The sequence below is a fragment of the Panthera pardus genome, unplaced genomic scaffold (assembly GCF_024362965.1).
Source record: "Panthera pardus isolate Hobbes unplaced genomic scaffold, ASM2436296v1 HiC_scaffold_16, whole genome shotgun sequence".
Lineage (NCBI taxonomy): Eukaryota > Metazoa > Chordata > Mammalia > Carnivora > Felidae > Panthera > Panthera pardus.
In genome coordinates, this window is record NW_026526721.1 from 118,836,120 (window position 1) to 118,858,149 (window position 22,030).

General features: G+C 34.2%; 1 protein-coding gene across 7 annotated transcripts in view; it reads left to right on the forward strand.

Moving 5' to 3' along the window:
* The window catches only part of SLC9A9 (solute carrier family 9 member A9), a 701,238-nt gene that overhangs the window by 14,050 nt on the left and 665,158 nt on the right, over positions 1-22,030 (forward strand). For 4 of the 7 annotated variants that reach the window (XM_053903745.1, XM_053903747.1, XM_053903746.1 and 1 more), the window contains 2 exons: positions 8,103-8,195; positions 13,125-13,230. The gene's annotated coding sequence lies outside the window, so the exon portion shown is untranslated. Of the gene's footprint in view, positions 1-6,745; positions 6,849-8,102; positions 8,196-13,124; positions 13,238-22,030 lie in introns of those variants that run through there. The other 3 variants (XM_053903749.1, XM_053903744.1, XM_053903748.1) reach the window with 3 other exon arrangements.

Sequence of the window (22,030 nt, forward strand, 5' to 3'; positions counted from 1 at the left end):
GAACATTAGAAAACTATTGAAATAAAATACCAGACAAATAACTATAAGAAAACATGACAATAATAGAATAAACCTATAGGCAAAGAAAACATGCTAGAAAGATATATTCAACATATATGCAAATGGAAACATACCACTTCAAAATGAGATAAAAAATTAGGAAAAGATACAAGATATGAAAAAACAATCAGAACTAGGAAAACTCAGAAATTAGTTGATACAGCTCAAAAAATAATTGAAAACTATACCAGATCTGATTAATAAACTAGAGAAAATATACACCCCAAACTCAAGTAATCTCTTGTTAGGAATAGTAGATTAAAAGAAGATAATTAAAACAAAAATCAAACAAAATGAAGAGATAAAAGGGATATGAGAGAAAATGACAAATACTGAAGATACAAAAAGAAAATTCAACATATGAAATAACTTCCTTAAAAAAAAGAATACTGAAAACTTGCTGAAAGTATTATTATAAAGTATATGTTAATAGAGCACTCTATTACCTGATAATATCAACCCAAAAAAATCAAGACCAAGACATATTCTAATAAAATGACTGGACTTTAAAGAAACAAAAAAATCCTCTGGGAATCTAGGGAAAAGAGCACATGTTTAATAAGGGCATCAAAGTGATATTATCACGGGATTTTTTTTAACATCAATGCTTTATGCCAAAAAACAGAATAACACATTTAAAATATTTAAATGCGACAAGGCATAAATGGGACAAAGCAAATGACTAATTATATATTCTAAATCTATTTGTGTGACCTTGAGAAGCAGATTATCACTATGGAAGAGAAGAGTTAAAAAACTGAAAAGGCTGTATAAAAACCCTGAATTTGTAAAATCCTAGAAAAAACAAATTACCAACCAGAAGCAAATAGTGGCCCTGGTTTCCAGATTATCATTTTGACATTTCCCCCTGCCCCCCACTGCCTTTTTTAAGGAAACCATGGCTGCTTCAAGAAATGACTGACTCCAGGTTTATGCAAAAAAAAATGTACTAGAACATCTTGAAATGCTGCATATCAGAGAAATAATCAAAAGGATTCAGAAGTCAAATTGAGGCCCTCATTGGCCATAGATTATATAAAGATCACAATGGATTTAAACTAATCAAATACGTTAAAATTTGTGATTTCATAACAATATTAAACAGTAGTTTTTGAAGACTTCATTGGTCACTGTGACAGGCCTCTAAAGATGCTCAGTTGTTAGAAATTTTACTATATGTGGAAAAAGGATCTTCATAGATGTGATTAAGTTACAGATATTGAGATAGGGACTCTCTCTCTCTCTCTCACCCTCTGACTTTTAAATATAATAACAAGTACTATTATAAGGGAGGCAGTGGGAGATTTGACTACAGACAAAAAAGAATGTCATGTGGTAGAAATAGAGGAAGAAGATGGAGGAAGGGAGGAAAGGAATGCAAGGGCATACAGCACTGGTCTCTGGAAAGTATTCTCTAGAACGTTTGTAGTGATTGTGGTCCTGCTGAAACCTTGATTTTAGCTGCAAAAGATTTATTTCAGGCTTATGGCCTTTAGAACTATCAAAGAATAAATAGATGTTGTTTTAAGGCACCAAGTTTGTGGTTGTTACAGCAACTGAAAAAAACTAATACAGTCAGAAATCATTATCTTAAAAAAAAAAAAAACAATAAAAAGAGAAGGAAGCATTCATTTCTCCTTTCCTAAATGAAGTATACCACTTGGTAAGTATCAAATGAGGAATTGTCTTCTTATTAACTTATTCTGGCTAATCAATAAAAATATTAGCATATCATAGGTACTTTATAAATACCAATGAATTGGGATTTAGACATTGAGCACAAATGGCTGCTGCATCAAAATTGAGAGAAAACAAATTATGCGTACCTTCAGATGAAAGATTATAGTCTTACCAAGGGGATAAAAATGTAATTTTATCAAACTTCTAGATCCTGAAGACAGTTTGCAGGAAATAGAATAAAATAGAACATGTTGAATCACATCACAAGTATGTAATAAAAAAAATCCAGATTATGAGAAACCAGACTGGACAAACATCTCATTTCTTCAACAAATAAATAGTAAGGAAAAGAAGGGATACCAGGAACACCTGTATGTAAAAGGAGTCTTAAAAGACAATTCAAGTTAAGAAAAATGAGTAAGACTAAACTATAATGTCTAGGGATGTCCACTTGGATCATTAAAAGCCGTAAAAACAACAAGGAAATGAGTGTCATAAAAGTTGCAATAGTGTATATGGGTGGGAGGGGGCTATCTGTGCAAAAGGGCACACAGAGAGGCTTCTGGGATGGTTAACCAATTTCTATTTCTTGACCAGGATGGTGGTTATAAGGGTATTCTCTTAGACCATTAGGGTAGCTATAACAAAATACCACAGACTGGGTTGCTTATAAACAACACAAATTTATTTCTCACAGTTCTGAAGCCTAGAAGTCTAAGATCATAGCACTGGCATGCTTGGGTAGGGCCCTCTTCTTAGTCACAGACTTCTTGTATTATCAGTAGGCAGAAAGGGCCAGGGAGTTCTCTGGAACCTCTTATAAGAGAACTAACCCAAAGTCTCCACCTACTAATACCATCACCTTTGGGGATTAGGATTTCAATTTAAGAATTTTGAAGGAGGGGGACACAAACATTTAAAACAAAACAGGTATTTACCCTTATAGTAATTCACTAAGCTACATTTTCTTTTGTGTGTTTTTCTGTGATTTTATCTTATAATAAAAAGACAATAAATAAAACAAGTAAAAAATACTACACTAGTGCTTCCACCATAAACAACTAAAAAATTGGACAAAATGTGGGGAAGAACTGTGTTCAGATTTTGAAAAACAGGCAGTAGAAGAGTGTGATCCTAGAGAGAAGGGAAACAAATGAAATAAGTTATTCAATCATTCCACTTTCTTTTTTTTTAAATTTTTTTTTTAATGTTTATTTCTCAGACAGAGAGAGACAGAGCATGAGTGGGGGAGGGGCAGAGAGAGAGGGAGACACAGAATCAGAAGCAGGCTCCAGGCTCTGAGCTGTCAGTACAGAGCCCCACGCAGGGCTCAAACTCACAAACTGTGGGATCATGACCTGAGCCGAAGTCGGTTGCCCAACCAACTGAACCACCTAGGCGCCTCTCAATCATTCCACTTTCTAACTGGAGGCAGTTTACAGACTGCAGAGCAGGAAAGGAGAGCATGAACACACCTGGGAAATAATTTGAATTTAGAGCAGCCAGAATGGAGAAACATTGTTGAGCAATCAAGGCATTCCGTAGAGATCCCAAAATGGTCCCGTTTTAGTAATAGGGCTAAATTTGGCCATATTAAGAATATTCTGTCATCAGCTGAACAAAGCTTTTTAAAAAACCTTGAATGGATGAAATAACAATGCCACAGCAAAACTCAGCATTTTTTTTCATTTTTTATTTTTATTTTATTTTTTTAATGTTTATTCTTTTTTTTTAATGTGCAATTTATTGTCAAATTGATTTCCATACAACACCCAGTGCTCATCCCAGTAGGTGCCCTTCTCAATGCCCATCACCACTTTCCCCTCTCTCCCATGCCCCACCAACCCTCAGTTTATTCTCAGTTTTTAAGGGTCTCTTATGGTTTGGTTCCCTCCCTCTCTAACTTTTTTTTCCCTTCCCCTCCCCCATGGTCTTCTGTTAAGTTTCTCAGGATCCACATAAGAGTGAAAACATATGGTGTCTGTCTTTGTATGACTTATTTCACTTAGCATAACACTCTCCACTTCCATCCATGTTGCTACAAAAGGCCATATTTCATTCTTTATCATTGCCAAATAATATTCCATTGTGTATATAAACCACAATTTCTTTATCCATTCATCAGTTGATGGACATTAGGCTCTTTCCATAATTTGGCTATTGTTGAAAGTGCTGCTATAAACATTGGGGTACAAGTGCCCCTATGCATCAACACTCCTGTATCCCTTGGGTAACTTCCTAGCAGTGCTATTGCTGGGTCATAGGGTAGGTCTATTTTTAATTTTTTGAGGAATCTCCACACTGTTTTCCAGAATGGCTGCACCAGTTTGCATTCCCACCAACAGTGCAAGAGGGTTCCTGTTTCTCCACATCCTCTCCAGCATCTATAGTCTCCTGATTTGTTCATTTTGGCCATTCTGACTGGCGTGAGGTGATATCTGAGTGTGGTTTTGATTTGTATTTCCCTGATGAAGAGCAACGTTGAGAATCTTTTCATGTGCCTGTTGGCCATCTGAATGTCTTCTTTAGAGAAGTGTCTATTCATGTTTTCTGCCCATTTCTTCACTGGATTATTTGTTTTTCGGGTGTGGAGTTTGGTGAGTTCTTTATAGATTTTGGATACTAGCCCTTTGTCTGATTGTCATTTGCAAATATCTTTTCCCATTCCGTTGGTTGCCTTTTAGTTTTGTTGATTGTTTCCTTTGCAGTGCAGAAGCTTTTTATCTTCATGAGGTCCCAATAGTTCAAAAAACTCAGCATTCTTTAAAGAAAGACTAAAATCCAGACTCTGCAACATAAAACTCATATTCAGTATTCAATAAAAAATTACTATACATGCAGGAAAAAGCAACTAATAACTAGGAATGCAATTAATTAATAGAAATAAATATAATAGATGATGAAATTAGCAGACACATTCTTTAAAATACTAATTATAAATATTTTGAAAGAGAGGAAACATGAAAGTGAGACAAATGAAAGATATGAAAAAAGAACTAAAATGAAACATTTAAATGTAAAAAATGTATTCAAAATTAAGAAAAACAAAACCCAAAAACAACAGTGAGCTTAATAGCTGACTGTACACTAAAATAAAAGATTAATGAACTGGGACACCTTAGTGGCTCAGTTTGTTAAGTGTCCGACTCTTGATCTCAGCTCAGGTCATGATCTCACAGTTCATGAGTTTGAGCCCTGCATTGGGCTCTGCACTGACAGTGTGGAGTCTGCTTAGGATTCTCTCTCTCTCTCTGCTCCTCCCCTGCTCTCTCTCTCTCTCTCAAAATAAATAAATAAACTTAAAAAGATAAATGAACTGAAGATGTAGCAAACAACCACAAACTGTTTACAGAACAAAGAACAAAAGGGCCAAAAGTAAATGAACACATTGACTCTGTGAGTGTGGACAATATCGAGTGATCTAACATAAGTACAGATAGTGTCCCAGAAGGAAGGGGAATGGAAAATTTTTTGATGATACAGCAGTCAAATATTTTTCAAATTTGAAGAAAATCATATATTCCCAACAGCCTGAAGTCTAGATAGTTCCCAACAGAGTAAACACCAGGAAAATCATACCAACAGACTTAAATTGTTGAAAATTAGTGACAAAAAATTTTTTAAATGAACCCAAAACAAAAAAAAAAGCATTTTACTTGTAGTGCAATTAATAAGATAATAATTAATATTGACTTTTCATTAGAAACAATATAAGCTGGAGGGTGATGGAAAAAACATCTTGAAAGTACTGACAGAAAGAAAAAAAATCTATAATCAGATTCTATATCTAGTTAAAATATCCTTCAAAAATGAAGGCAAAGTAAAGACATTTTCAGACAAAGCTAAGAAAATGTATCAATCCAGCACTATCAGAAATGATTAAGGAAGTTATTTTAGACTGAATAAAAATAATGCCAGATAGAAATTTGGTTCTACACAACTGTTCTAATAATCCAATTAAAGACAGATTTTCAGGCTAGATGAAAAAGCAAGGCAAACTTGATGGTGTGCGTATAATCACTTTGAATATAAAGACAATGGTAGGTCTTTAGTTGTAAAAAAGCTAAAGTGGTTATATTAATATCAGACAAAATAAATTTAAAGTGAAATGATATTACCAAAGTAAAGAATGTCATCTTATAATAATTAAAGGATCAATTCATTGAGAGGGCATAAAAATCCTAAACCTGTATTCACCTAATAACTGAGTTTCAAAATGCGTGAAACCAAAACTAAGAGAACTGAAAGGAAAATTAAATTAATCTGTAATTGTGGTTGAAGATTTCAACACAATTCAGTAACTGATAAAGGAAATTTACAGAAAATCACTAAGTTTATAGAAGACATGAACAACAATATCATCATGTTTGACCTAAATTGAAATATAGAAAACTACATTTAACAAAAAATACATACTCATTTTGAGTGCGTGGGAAATATTCATCAAATAGATTTTATGTTGAGCCACAAAAAAAATCTAATAAACGTAAAATAACCCAAAACATACAGCATTATTCTCTGACCATAATGAAATAAAATTTAAAAAAAATAAAATTTATCTGTAAATAAATACCTAAATATTTGAAAATTAAACTATACAGTTTTAAATAACCCAGATTCAATGAATAAATAACATAGTGAATTAGAAAACAAATATTGAAATGAAATGAAATGAAATTATTTTTGAATTAAAGTGAGAGTAACACATTAAAATTTGTAGGGGCAGCTAAAGTGATGCCTACAGAGAAATTTATAGCTTTTAAGTGCAAATATTTTTTAAATGATATTAATATCTATTATTATTGATATTTTTAAAAAATAATTAAAAAATCAATGATCTAAGCTTCTATTTTTTTTATTTTTTTTTTATTTAAAAAATTTTTTTTAACGTTTATTTATTTTTGAGACAGAGAGAGACAGAGCATGAACAGGGGAGGAGCAGAGAGAGAGGGAGACACAGAACCTGAAACAGGCTCCAGGCTCTGAGCTGTCAGCACAGAGCCCGACGTGGGGCTCAAACTCACGGACCGTGAGATCATGACCTGAGCCGAAGTCGGACGCTTAACCGACCAAGCCACCAAGGCGCCCCTAAGCTTCTATTTAGAAAGGTAAAAAAAATTAAGCCCAACATAAGTAGAAGGAATGAAATAAGGAATAGAATAATGAATCAAAATAATAAGTTAAAAAAAATCAGTTGAACAAAGATCAATAAAATCGATAAACCCCTTGCTAGGCTGATCAGAAAAAAATGAAGACAAAAATTGCCAAAGATAGGAATGTAAAAGGAGAAAACTCTATAGAGCTTATATACATTAAAAGAATAAAAGGACATATTTCATGGGAAAATGGATTACTTAAAATTGATAAAATTGAAAATGTCTAAGAGAGTTGAACAAAATTGACACAGGGAAAAAATAAATATATGAAAAATTCTCCTATTAAAAAAAATGAAATTTATTATTTAAAAACTCCCCACCTCTAAAACAAAAAAACATCACTTCCACGTGGAAGGACTAGTAAATTTAAGAAAATATTAAAAGAAAAATGACATTAATGTTATATAGATTTGAGGAAACAGTGGGAATGAAATACTTCCGACTCATTTTAGGAGGCCAACATTGTCCTAATACCCTAAAACCAGACAGAGACATTGCAAGGAAACAAAACTACAGATCAATATCCCTCATGAACATTGATGAAAAAATTTTTATCAAAATATTATAAATCTAATCCAGCAAAACATAAAAATAATATATCATTACCAAGTAGTATTTATTCTAGAAATGTAAAATTGATTTAACTTTCAAAAAAAATACAGACATTTAACTTGAAATGGATCAGAGATCTGAACATAAAGGCAAAAACTTTGTGACACTTCTAGAAGAAAACCAAGGCAAAATTATTACAGAACTGGGATAGAGAAAGATTTTTGAGATAACATGCCAAAAGCCCCATCATAAAAGCAAAAAATGATAAATTTACTTATTAAAATTAAAAACTCTTTAATTTTTAAAGTGTTTTTTTGTCAATTTTATAGTTTAATAAGTTATTTAATAAAATAAGGAAATAAAGTGACTGGGGCACTGATTATAAAGTTATTGAGAGAGGGGCACCTGGGTGGCTCAGTCAGTTGAGCATCTGATTCTTGATTTCGGCTCTGGTCATGATCCCATGGTTCTGAGATCAAACCTCGAGTCAGGCCATGTGCTGAGCATGAAACCTGTTTGTGATTCTCTCTCTCCTCTGCCCCTCTCCCTTACTCGTGCTTGCTCTCTAAAATTTAAAAAAAAAAAAAAAAAGTTAAGATTATTGAGTGAACATGTGGGATTTGAGATATAATTGTTTGAATACATAAATTTCAGGCATTGATGCGGAGATCATCCTGATTCTGTTGACATCCTGAAGTGATGCTCAATGCCAGGAAATCTCTTCAGTCTTTAAATTTATCTGTCAAGGTAAGGCCACACTTCATCCCAAGGTAGGATGCGAAAAACAGCTATATGTCATAGGACTAACGTAAAATCTCATATTCTTTTGTAAAAATCATTTAATGATTCTGACTTTCCTACTCCTTTTCTCCTTTTCAGTTTCTTCTTAATTATCAGCTGTTGTTGGTTTACAGTGCTCATCCAGCTTATCCTTACTGAATTGTTTTTCATTGCTTGATGCTTTAGAGGTGCTGAAAGATCCCATAGTGATAACTGCCTTTCTTCTTTTCTTCCATGCTTCCCATTCAGGATTGTTTTATTATCCATTCCCTACGTGTAAATCTGTATTATATTGTTTTTGTTCTGACACAGGTACAGTCTTAGTTCCTTTTGGAGTGGATTTAATAAATGTTATTGTTATCACTTTAGGTTTTAAAACAGTATCTTTGTTTTATTTTTTCCAAGTATTGAGATATAATTGACATACAATATTGTATAAATTTAAGGTGTACAGCATGGTTTGACTTACATATTTGTGAAGAGATTACCACGATGAGTTTAATGTTTATCACCTCCTATAGTTACAAAAAAAATGAAAAAGAAAATGTTTTATTCTGTGTGATGAGAACTCCTAGAATTTATTCTCTTAACAACTTGCAAACATACCATACAGCAGTGTTAACTATAGTCATCATGTATATTGCATCTGTAGTACTATTTATCTTATAATTGAAAGTTTGTAACTTTTGATCACCTTCATCAGATTCCACCCTCCTCCACCGACTGCCTCTGGTAACCACACATCTGATCTTTTTTTTTTTTTAATGAGTTTGGAGGGTTTTTTTGTTTGTTTGTTTGTTTGTTTTGGTTTTGGTTTTTTAATTTTTTTTTAACATGTATTTATTTTTGAGACGGAGAGAGACAGCATGAACGGGGGGAGGGGCAGAGAGAGAGGGAGACACAGAATCGGAAGCAGGCTCCAGGCTCTGGGCCATCAGCCCAGAGCCCGACGCGGGGCTTGAACTCACGGACCATGAAATCATGACCTGAGCTGAAGTCGGACGCTTAACCAACTGAGCCACCCAGGCGCCCCTAATTTTTTTTTAATGTTTATTTTTGAGAGAGAGAGAGAGGGGGTGTGTGTGTGTGTGAGCGAGCAGGGGAAGGGCAGAGAGAGGATGAGACACAGAATCTGAAGCAGGCTCGAACTCATGAACCGCAAGATCATGACATGAGCCGAAGTCAGACACTTAACTGACTGAATCACTCAGGCACCCTATTTTTTTTTTTGTTTTTTGTTTCCTTTAGATTCCACATATAAGTGAGATCATACAGTATTTGTCTTTATTTCACTTAACATAATGTCCTCAAGGTCGATTTGTGTTTTCCCAAATGGCAAGATTTTGTTCTTTTTTATTTTGAATAATATTCCATTGTATATATATATGTGTGTGTGTGTGTGTGTTTATATGTATGTATGTGTGTATGTATATACCACAACTTTTTAAAAAAAACTTTATTCTTTATTTTTTTTAAATTTACATCCAAATTAGCATATAGTGCAACAATGATTTCAGGAGTAGATTCCTTAGTGCCCCTTACCCGTTTAGCCCATCCCCTCTCCCACAACCCCTCCAGTAACCCTCAGTTTGTTCTCCATATTTATGAGTCTCTTCTGTTTTGTCCCCCTCCCTGTTTTTATATTATTTTTGTTTCCCTTCCCTTATGTTCATCTGTTTTGTCTCTTAAAGTCCTCATATGAGTGAAGTCATATGATTTTTGTCTTTCTCTAACTTCACTTAGCATAATACCCTCCAGTTCCATCCATGTAGTTGCAATATATCACAACTTTTGTATCTATTCATCCATGTATGGAGACTTAGGTTGTTTCCATGTCTTAGCTATTGTAAATAATGCTATCATTAATTAGCATAGGGGTGCAGATTATCTTTTTCACATAGTGTTTTCATTTCCTTCAGATATATGGTAGTTCTAATTTTAAGTTTTGGAGGAACCTCCTTACTGTTTTCCATAGTAGCTGTACCAATTTACCATCCTACCAACCATGCACAAGTGTTTCCTTTTCTCCACATCCTTATGAGCATTTGTTATCTCTTATCTCTTTTATTATGGCCATTCTAACAGATGTGAGGTGATATTGTGGTTTTAATTTGCATTTCCCTGATGATTAGTGATGTTGAACACCTTTTCATGTACTTGTTGGTCATTTGTATATCTTCTTTGGAAAAAGTCTATTCAGATCCTTTGCCCATTTTTTTAACTGTATTATTTGGGGGCTCTGCTATTGAGTTGTATGAATTGTTTTTTTTATATTTTTGGATATTAGCTCCTTATCAGATATATAGTTTACAAGTATTTTTTTCCTATCTTGAAGTTTGCAAGTATTTTCCCCCATTTTCACTTTAGTCAATTTTTTTGTTGTTTTTGTTTTTGTTTTCTGTGTAGAGCTTGTTAGTATGATGTAGACTCACTTCTTTATTCTTGACTTTGTTACTTGTGCTTTAGGTAGGTGTCATATGCAAAAAATTGCAGAGACCATTTCAAACTTTGTTTCTGTGTTTTCTTCTAGGAGTTATTTGACTTCCAACCTTAATACTTAAGTCTTTAATCCATTTTGAGTTCATTTTCCTGAGAGGTATAAAACAGGTGTTTAGTTTAATTATTTTATATGGGAATATCTACAATTTTTCTAGCACCATTTATTGAATAGACTGTCTTTTGTCCATTGACTATTCTTGGCCCTCTTGTCAAATTTTGGTGACTATATAAGCATGGGTTTGTTTCTGGTTCTTGACTCTGCTCCATTGGTCAATATGTTTTAATGCTAGTATCATATTATTTTGATTACCATACTTTTATAATATAGCTTGAAATCAGGAAGGGTGTGATGCCTCCTACTTTGTTATTTTCTCAAGATAACTTCTCTTTTAAATATCCCATTAAGAAAATGAAAAAGCAACCCATAGATTGGGAAAAAAATTATGTACATATATCTATTAAATTATATATGTATATAATTATATAATGTACATAATATATAATACATTTATATTGTAATTATATTTTATAAAAATCATATGTAAATAATATGTAAGTGGTAAATAAATACTGAAAAAATGTTCATTATCAATAGTCATCAGAAAAATGCAAACTGAAAGTCAAAAGAACAAATGACTGTATACCCTTAATATGGCCAAGATGAAAAGGATTAGACATACCAAGTATGGGTAAGGATGTGAAACAACAGAAACTCAAACAATGCTGGTGGGATTGAAAAATTATATAACACTTTAGAAAATGAATTAGCAGTTTCACAACATCTTATTTTAGAAGGAATTTACACAAGTCAATGTCAAGAAATAACCCAACAATTTACCTTTTTCCAAAAATGAAGAGAAAATTATATAGAAATTCATCCCAGAAACAATCAGTGCTAGAAGGCTATGAAACAGTATTTACATTTCCTCAGGAAAAGTAAGAACATCCTAAGAATTTGATACTAAACCAATTATTGCACAAGTTTAAGCTAACAGACATTTCAAACCTATAAAGATTAGAGGATATATTATATTGCTTTTAGAAAGGAAACCACTTAAATTATTATAAAGAAAATAAAGAAGCTTAAAAGTAAACCAAAGAAAAACCAAAAACTTGTAGTAAACATTTAAAAAGTAAAAGAAGAAAACATAAAATAATTTGACAGAATTAAGTCAAATATATCTCTCAGATCAATAAATTTATATGGAATAAACTTACCTAGTAAAGAAAACTCTTAGACTGAACCACAGTGCAAAACCCAAGTATAAATTGTAGATTAACGAGATCCAATCTAATCCAGAAAGGTTAAAAATTAATAGTTGGGTATAGACATAGCTGCAAGTGCCCACAAAATGAAAATAGGGGATATTTGTGCATGTTTTCCCCCCAGTTGTATTAAGAAATAATTGACATATATCACTGTATAAGTTTAAGGTGTACAGCATGATGGTTTGATTTACATATGTTATAAAATTATTGCCACAGCAGTTAACATCCACCATCTCATATATATACAAGAAAAAGAAAAAGAAAAAAAACAATGTCTCCTTGTGATGAGAACTCCTAGGTTCTACTCTCTTAACAACTTTCCTACATACCATACAGCAGTGTTAACTATAGTCATTATGCTGTATATTACATCCATATTATTACTTTATATGGTAAAGATAAATATAAGATATAAGGTAAATATAAGATAACTAGAAGTTTGTACCTTTTTGACCACCTTCTTCCAATTCCCCTCTCCTCACCCCTGTCTCTGGTATCCACCATTATGATCTCTTCTATGAATTTGGTGTTCTTTGTTTTTAGATTCCACAAATAAGTGAGATAATACGGTATTTATCTTTGTCTGACTTACCTCTCTTAATATAGTGCATTTAGGTCCATTTATGTTGTTGCAGATGGCACGATTTCCTCTTTCTTATGGCTGAATAATATTCCATTGTATATATACACCACAACTTCTTTATCCATTCATCTTTCAATGGACACTTAGGTTTGTTTCTATGTCTTGGCTGTTGTCACTAATGCTGCTTTGAATAAGGGGAAATAGATGTTTTTTCAACTTATGTGTATGTTTATATGTATCAGTTTTTTCCTAATTCCTAGATGCTTATCAATTCCATTTCCTCTTCCACATGGGGTCACTATCTTTCCCAGCCCAGACTGCAATATGGATATGGTCTTGTGACAGGATTCTAGCCAAAGTAACTTGATGGACAAGATACACCCACTTCCAGGCCTGATAATAAAATGTTTCATGCAGTCTTATCACTTTTTCTTAAGTCGAAAGACTTAACATAAAATCTGAGGGGGCTATAGAAGATGGCCTGAACTAAGTTGCTCTTTTCAAAATATCAATATATAGTTGATAGATTATACTTATTCCTCTAGAGAGTATGGCCCTGCACACCAGAAGGTGACATCTTCAGTGGTGATTTCCTCATTCCAGGGCCTATGTCTACTTAAATACCAACTACCAGACATCCTGAAACTTCAGGTGAGAGGTAATGTTGAAATATTCCTGGGTAAGGCAATAATAAAATCCATTTTCATTAATCTACTTTATTTCATGTAGAGGTTATGAATCATCAAAGCCTTGTACAACTATTAATATTTTCAGGTCAGTCCAATCATTTAATGCGAATGATCTCATTCCTATCACATCCCTTTGTCTAGATAATTTCTTTTTCTGTACTGTGTACTAACTCTTGACATAAGATTATGATTTGGGGTTCTTCTGGCAGCTGATCTTTTAACTATAAACTAGTTGCCAACTTTTAGTTACCACTTTCATCAGTAAATATATCTTGTTACTATCTCCTGGAACCACTTTTGAAATCTCCCCTTTAACCCATCTGCAATTCCATGATTTTCTTGCACACAAAGTGGAATTTTCTGGTTTTTCTCTTCAAGATCTAAAGAATTTCTGGCTATGACATAGATATTTTTTGCAGATTATCTGGTGATTATAACTAGTGATAAAGTGTTGAATTGTATCAATGTATTAAAATGTATTTGAGCAGTAAAATAACACATTTTAGATTTCAAAGTCCTGTTGAACTTCTAAAACCTCAGCCTTACCCAATCACTGTTGACAAAATGATGGATGTTATACTCCTTTAAATGTTTCCTTATGAGATAATTTAAATTCCCCCTGCTTCCCCTCCCCTATCTGTCTGTAGTGTTGTACTTCCTTGGCTGAAATCAAATATTACTTTAGAAGTTTGGGCAACATAATGGCCTCCCTTGTCTTTTAGACCCTTGATTCTGGTGAAGTTTAAAAGTACATCAATGAATGTTAATTCATCCTCTGTTACACTTAAAAAACTGGCTCATATTCTCCAAGTCTACTTGCCAATGTTATTCCCATGTCTAAAATACCCTATTGTTCTCCGAAAGTGAAAATAAAAAGGTGCTTTATTATGAAGAGCATAAACATTTTTTTCACTTAAAGATTGTGCTACATCTTGACAATTATCCTTCTTGTTTCTCCTTAACTGCTTCTGAAAAACAGGAGACACAGTCCATTAGCTAATAGTTCCTAGAAAATAGTAAATCCCTAAACAAATACTGGGCCTTGTTAAATGCAAAGGATTTATTAAAATAGTATTTGTATTACTTTTCTCAAGCTTAGGTGGCTTAAAAAAAGGACGCCAAAATCTATTGTCTCAAGTTCTGGAGGCTAAAAGTCTAAAATCAGGTGTCTACAGGCCTATGCTCCTCTGAGGCCTGTAGGGCAATACTCCCTATTACATCATTCTAGCTTTTGGTAGTTTGCCAACAAATTTTGGCATTCTTTGGCTTGCAGATGCATTACTCTGTCTTCACGTGGTATTCTCCCTGTGTCTCCTAGAAGCATTCTTCCTTTTGAAACTCAAACATCTGTACCAACAGAGTGTAAGGTTGTGGGTACAGAAAGCAAAAAAAAAATATTGTTGGTGGACACTAAGAGTAACAATGAGTGATGTCACTCCCATATCATCCAGTAGGCTGTTCATGTTTACATTAGCATCCAGTATATAGTATTGGTTCTCCCATAACCAAGATTCACAGGTCCAGGAATCAAGGGTAGAACTAGGGAAATGGGAGTGAATCCTATTACTATTTAATACAACTCTTTTCTGTACTCCAAAGGCTGACTGATAATGGTGTTTTACTGATTGGTTAAAATTCACTCTCTAAAAGAAGAAAAAAAACCTTTCAGCAGTAAATAATTACTAATATAAGTGCATAATTATATATTGCTTACCCTGTAATTTTTTTAATTTTTAAATTTTATTTAAATCCAAGTTAGTTAACATACAGTGTAATAAAGATTTCAGGAGTAGAATTCAGTGATTCATCACTTACATATAACACCCAGTGCTCATCCCAACAAGTGCCCTCCTTAATCACTCATTTAGTCCATCCACCCCCCACCCAACATCGCTCCAGCAACCCTCAGTTTGTTCTCTGTATTTAAGAGTCTCTTATGGTTTGCCTCCCTCTCTGTATTTTTAAAAAAATTTTTTTAAATGTTTATCTTTGAGAGAGAGAGAGAGCGCGAGTGTGCAAGGGGCAGAGAGAGAGGGAGACACAGAATCTGAAGCAGGCCCCAGGCTCTGAGCTGTCAGCACAGAGCCCTACCAGGGCCAAACTCAAAAACTGGGAGATCATGCCCTAAGCCAAAGTCGGATGCTTAATTGCCACAGAGGCGCCCCTGCCTCCATCTCTGTTTTTGTCTTATTTTTACTTTCCTTCCCTGTGTTCATCTGTTTTGTTTCTAAAATTCCACATATGAGGGAAATCATACGATATTTGTTTCTCTGACTGACTTATTTCACTTAGCAGAATGTACTCTAGTTCCATCCATGTTGTTGCAAATGGCAAGATTTCATTCTTTTTGATTGCCAAGTAATAATTCCATTGTGTGTGTGTGTGTGTGTGTGTGTGTGTGTGTGTGTGTGTGTGTGTGTGTGTATACCATGTCTTTATCCATTTGTCAGTTGTTGGACATTTGGGCTCCTTCCATAATTTGGCTATTGTTGACACTACTGTATACTGTAAATTTTAGAGGAGAGTTGAGTTGCTGTTTATTTGCGCTTTATCTGAATGCTTTATAGTTCTCTTTTTCTTCCATCTGTCAGTGGTTACTCCTTATTCTTACCATGTCACATATCTCATTTATCTTCATCAAAGAGAGAGAGAAAAGGATAAACCCAATCACCTTAATAGCTCAAGAAAAAATAAACAAATATCACCAGAGAAACAAGTCAAAAAAATAATAAAGAGACAAGAATTTTGACTCTATGTTCTTGAGGTTGAAATACTTTTTCACTAGTTTATTGTAGTGAGGTTAACATCATTGCCATTTGCTTTGAATTCTTGAGTACAGGATATATATTTACCAATAGAAGAGTATGTGGACACTATGCCATGACTTATTTACCTCTCATTGGTGTGTAATTTTATTTATGAAATACTTTTACATATGTTATTTATACAAAAGACCTTTGAAGTAGATTTAAAGCTTTTTTAACAATAAGAAAACTAAGGTTCAAGGCAGTTAACCAGTTTGTGTTCAACCATATAACTGGTTTAGTGGCAATATGAAGCTCCAAATCTTTTTTTTTTCCTAGTACAACTCAGGTTTGAAAAAAACTTTACAAATGGAATACTCTAGCAAATATTGAAATAGAGATTATTTAATGTATTAAAATTCTCCTTTTAACCTTTCGAAACTAATGCTGCTTGTATTAACCTCATTCTAAAAAATACAGTAGATTAAAAATCTACTTTTCATTCATCATTTGCCTCCATTCTTTTTACATTGATTTTCTTATTTTTGAGAGAGAGAGAGAGAGAAAGGGGCAGAGAGAGTGGGACAGAGATTCCCAAGCAGGCTTTGTTGTACAGAACCTGATCAGGATTCAAACTCATGAACCATGAGGTCATGACCTGAGCTGAAATCAAGAGTCGGTCACTGAACTGAATGAGTCACCCAGGTGCCCCTCATTCATCATTTACCTTTAAAAAATACTTCTGGATTGTTTTAATACTAAATTATATGATAGAACAATTCTAAAAAATCTTTTAATTTTATCTGAATCCAAATTAGTTAACATATAGTGTAATAATGGGTTCAGGAATGGACTTTAACAATTCATCACTTACATATAACCCACAGTGCTCATCCCAGCATTAAGGAATGCTCATCTCCCATTCAACCCATCCCCCCACCAAACACCCCTCCAGCAACCCTGTTTGTTCTCTGTATTTAAGAGTCTCTTATGGTTCGCCTCCCTCTGTTTTTATCTTATTCTTCCTTCCCTTCCCTTCCCTTATGTCCATCTGTTTTGTTTCTAAAATTCCACATATGAGTGAAAACACATGATATTTGTCTTTCCTCTGACTTATTTCACTTAGCATAATATACTCTAGTTCCATCCACATTGTTGGAAATGGCAAGATTTCATTCTTTTTGATTGCTGAGAAGTATTCCATTGTATGTATATACCACATCTTCTTTTTCCATTCATCAGTCGATGGACATTTGGGCTCTTTCCATAATTTGCCTATTGTTGATAGTGCTACTATAAACATTGGGGTTCATGTGCTCCTTTGAATCCATTTTTGTATCCTTTGGATAAATACCTACGTATGATTGCTGCGTCATAGGGTAGTTCTATTTTTAATTTTTTTAAAAAAATTTTTTAACGTTTTTTAATTTATTTTTGAGACAGAGGGAGACAGAGCATGAACAGGGGAGGGGCAGAGAGAAAGGGAGACACAGAATCGGAAGCAGGCTCCAGGCTCTGAGCCATCAGCCCAGAGCCCGATGCGGGGCTCGAACTCACGGACCGCGAGATCGTGACCTGAGCTGAAGTCGGACGCTCAACCGACTGAGCCACCCAGGCGCCCCATATTTTTAATTTTTTGAGGAACCTCCATACTACTTTCCAGGGTGGCTATACCATTTTGCATTCCCACCAACAGTGCAAAAGTGTTCCCCTTTCTCTGCATCCTTGCCGACATATGATAAAACAATTTTAAGAATAAAAGTTACAGCTGAAAATTATCATTTCTTTTTTTAAATGTTTATTTAATTTGAGAGAAAGTTTGTGCACACAAGTGAGTGGGAGAGGGCAGAGAGAGACAGACAGAATCCCAAACAGGCTCCACACTCAGCATGGAGCTGAACACAGGGCTCGATTTCATGATTGTGAGATTGTGACCTGAGCCAAAATCAAGAGTTGGACACTTAACCGACTGATCCCCCAGGAGCCCTGAAAATTATTTCTTGATCATGAGAAGTTCTTTTTAGCCATAGCCTAAAAAGACCTCATGCATCATCAAAATAATTTTCATAATTATTTCATGTATCAATCCTAAGGACATTTAAAAAGTTGTAGGGGCAATATTTCCTTTTATATATGTTTTCTGTAGTAAAGGATTATAATTCATCAGTGCCAGTGTTTAGGTCATAGGTAGAACTCCCAAAGGAAGTAATTCATTTTGAAAGGAAATGACTGCCCCACTTTGTTTAAACCAGTCCAATGTATTAAACTTAATAGAGGAAAAAAGTACACCTTTATATATAGATGATAATCTAAATTTATATCTGCAGCCCTGAGATCCAGATATACATACCTACCATAATGACCCTATCCACTGGGATAATGATTATGCACCTCAAACTTAACCTGGTCTTTCCAGAACTCTTGTGTCAGTCCTTTATCTCCGTCTTAGTAGAAGCTGAATTCCAAGATATTCTTATTTCCTCTTTCCTTCACACCCTATATCTAACCTATCTGAAACAACTGTTGGATTTACTTTCAAATTATATCCCAACCACTTCTTAAAAGCTCTACTGCTACTGCCCTAGTCCAAGTCACCATCATCTCTCACCCTGACTACTACAGTAATCTGCTTCTTTTATGGCACCATCACCCTACCAGCAAGTCTCCATAAGGAAGCCAGGGTGATATTTTTAACAATGTAAATTAAACCATATCTCTTACTCTGCAGCCCAGAATATGGTCCCATGTCCTTATATTGGTTTAAGGAGCTACCTATACTTCTGTATGGCCTCATCTTGTATCACTCTCCTCCTACCACTGCTGTAGTCACACCGTCTTTTCAGCTCTTCCTGTGAACACACCAAACTTGTTCAGACCTCCTTGGTATTTCTTTTACCTTTCCCTGGAGATATTTGCATAATTTCTGTCCTCACATCATTCAGGTGTCTGGTCAGATGTTCCTTGAGAAAATTTTCCTGATTGCTCTAAAATGCACCCCTCCCCACTACTTAATTCCTTTGACTCCTTGATTCATTTTCTTCATAGGAAGTGTTTAATTTTTGCTTTCACACTAATTGTCCCTCTTGCATGAATAGGAGTTTTACCTTTTTCATGGCTCCATCTCTAGTGCCTGGTTCAGTGCCCAGTGCTTGGACAGAAATTTAGGTATTTTTGAATGAATGGATGAATGCATTCATTTAAATATTCATAGTTCTAAAATTGAGGCAAAATAGTTTAATAATGTATAATGCTAGCTTAATAGTTACATTGCTTTAGAAAAATCTCAGTTAAAATTACTTGCAATTTGCTTCTCTGAAGAGTTGATCTGCTGAGTGACTCAACCATTAATAGGCATGCCTTATGGCAGATGCAGGGATTGCAAAAAAAAAAAAAAATGGCTAAGAATATATAATTTGTCTCCATCTACAGCAGTGGTTCTCAACCTTGGTCATATATTCGGATCTTCTGGGGAGGTTGTAAAAGTCTGATAACCAGGCCAGATCCCAGAATAAGTAATTCAGAATCTTTGAGGGTTGTATCTAGGACTCCATTAATAAAAAAAAAAAATCTCCCCAGCTGATCATAATGGACAACCAAGTTTGAGGACCACTGATCCATGAGGCAGGGGGTTTTGCAAAACTATTCCTGATACTGACAACAGTAAAGGAGGTATTCCAATACTTGTTAAATTAATTAATGAGTGAGTTAGTGAATGAATGGGTGAATGTAAAGGATGTTGATAGCCAACTGAACTCCTGATCACTGCTTGAAAACCATTCAGAGGGTTTGGCCTACCAATAAAGTTGCTAGATTTAGCAAATAAACATATAGGATCCCTAGTTACACTTGAAATTTAGATGAAGAAGGATCTTTTTTTAAAGCAATGTATGTCCTAAATATTTCAGGGAATATATACATACTAAAAAATTTATTCATTACTTGCCTGAAATTTAAATTTAAGTGGGCATCCTATATTTTAGGTGGCAACTCTACTTGTTACTAATGAAGGAACAGTTAAGGTTGTTCTCTTGTAAAATTCAGCATGTTATTAAAATATTTAAAATAATTCACTGTTGAAGTGGTAATTTAATCCTCTATCTTCAGCTGTACAAAGGTACCATAAAACAGTCTATTATCCTTAGGAATGAATTTAATTTTGTCTTTTTAAGCTATTAATAGAGCAGTCATAAAAATGAGGTGAGTTCTTATGCATTATAGATTTTCCAAATGAGCTTAGAATTTAGATTCTTCAGTATCTGTTTTTGAACTATCAAATCTTATACCTAGAGTAAAAAAATAAAATTCTAAGTGTTTTCAGGACCTGTGAAGTACACTTTTCAGCATAACCACTGAATCAGGGACTATATTTTGCATTCTCTTTCTACTCCTATGAAGTGTGAGAAAGACAGGTACTCTTCAGGCCATAGACCTTTATTTCTTCCTAGCTATGTAATACTGACCAGCTAAAACTAAGATTAAATGGTGATAGTGAATAAAACTTGACCTTAATGATGGAAAAACAGCATAATTGAAACAAATCAGTTGAACAATTGGTCATTCAAGCAGAAGTCTCAAAGATACTACCATTTTCTTAAAGGATCCATAGAAGTTCTCACCTTTTGCAAATGTAGATTAATACCCTTCCACCAGTGGGTGGCATACTCATGTGTTCAGAAATTCTCCATTGGGTGGGTGACCCAAAGAAGTATTAATTATGGTATTAGAATGAATTCTATTCATTATAAGTATGGAAAGAATAGAATGGTGAAAAGGCAAAACAGGAAAAGCTATTCGCATTTCTAACATTTTCATTCTCCATTGGGGTTACACAGTATGGACTAATTCTATGCTTCCTGCAGAATTTGCTGGAAGTGACTTGCTGAGAATTAGATGGTCAAAAAAAAATTGATTTTCTGTGAACAATGTCTTTTATTGTTTTAAGACCTCTTCTTCAAAACTTGCCCAAATGTTGTAACAAAAATCATACTTCTGCAGCAATTTTTCTGGTTATATACCATTTCTTTCTAGACATTTAAGCAACCATCCCTAAATCTAATGATGGACAAAAAAAAAAAAACAAAAAAAAAAAACAAAAAAAAAAAAACCAAAAGCTCAGAAGAGAAAAAGGTCTATTCAGGTATAAATCCTAATTCATCTATCCCATAATTCTGAGACTATTATAATAAGGGTACCATCAGGCAAGCTATATATTTTCTGCATATTGCTCTGGCTGACAATCTGCAGTGAGGGTACAAGAGCATTATAACTCAAATAGATTTTCTGACATGGAGTATATCTGGCACCCTGCTCTTTCATAAACATTACTGCCTGTTTTTAAGAGCTTGAGATGACATAATTGTAGGTTTTGTAAATTTTCAGCAAGGCACACTATTTAAGATATCTGATGTAAGCATTACATAACTTTGAAATACAAAATTTCAAATTTTGTTTTTAGAAAGACTGTCTTGGGGCAGTGAATCCAGGTGGGAAGTACTTAGCTTTATTTTGACTTTCAGTAATCCTCATATTTATTTTGCAATTCAGTACAAAGGTGAATACTCTCAATTTGAGAAATTATACATAGAGCTATTTGATTCCCTCTGTTTGTCAAGTTTCATACATATATATGCATACATGTGTTTTTTTAGTGTACTAATTTTATGGTTTAAAAAAAATTTTTTTTAACATTTATTTATTTTTTGAGAGACAGAGAGAGACAGAGCATGAGCAGGGGAAGTGCAGAGGGAGACACAGAATCGGAAGCAGGCTCCATGCTCTGAGCTGTCAGCACAGAGCCCGACGTGGGGCTTGAACTCACGAACCGTGAGATCATGACCTGGGCTGAACTCATCACCTAACTGACTGAGCCACCCAGACACCCCTATGGGTTTTTTTTAAACAGGATACCTATGGTGGTGGTAATAATAATAATAACAACAACAACAGCAACAACAATAATAATAGCTATTTGCTGAGGTAGTATAGTTAAGGTTAAAGGCACAGGCCTTGGGAGTTTTT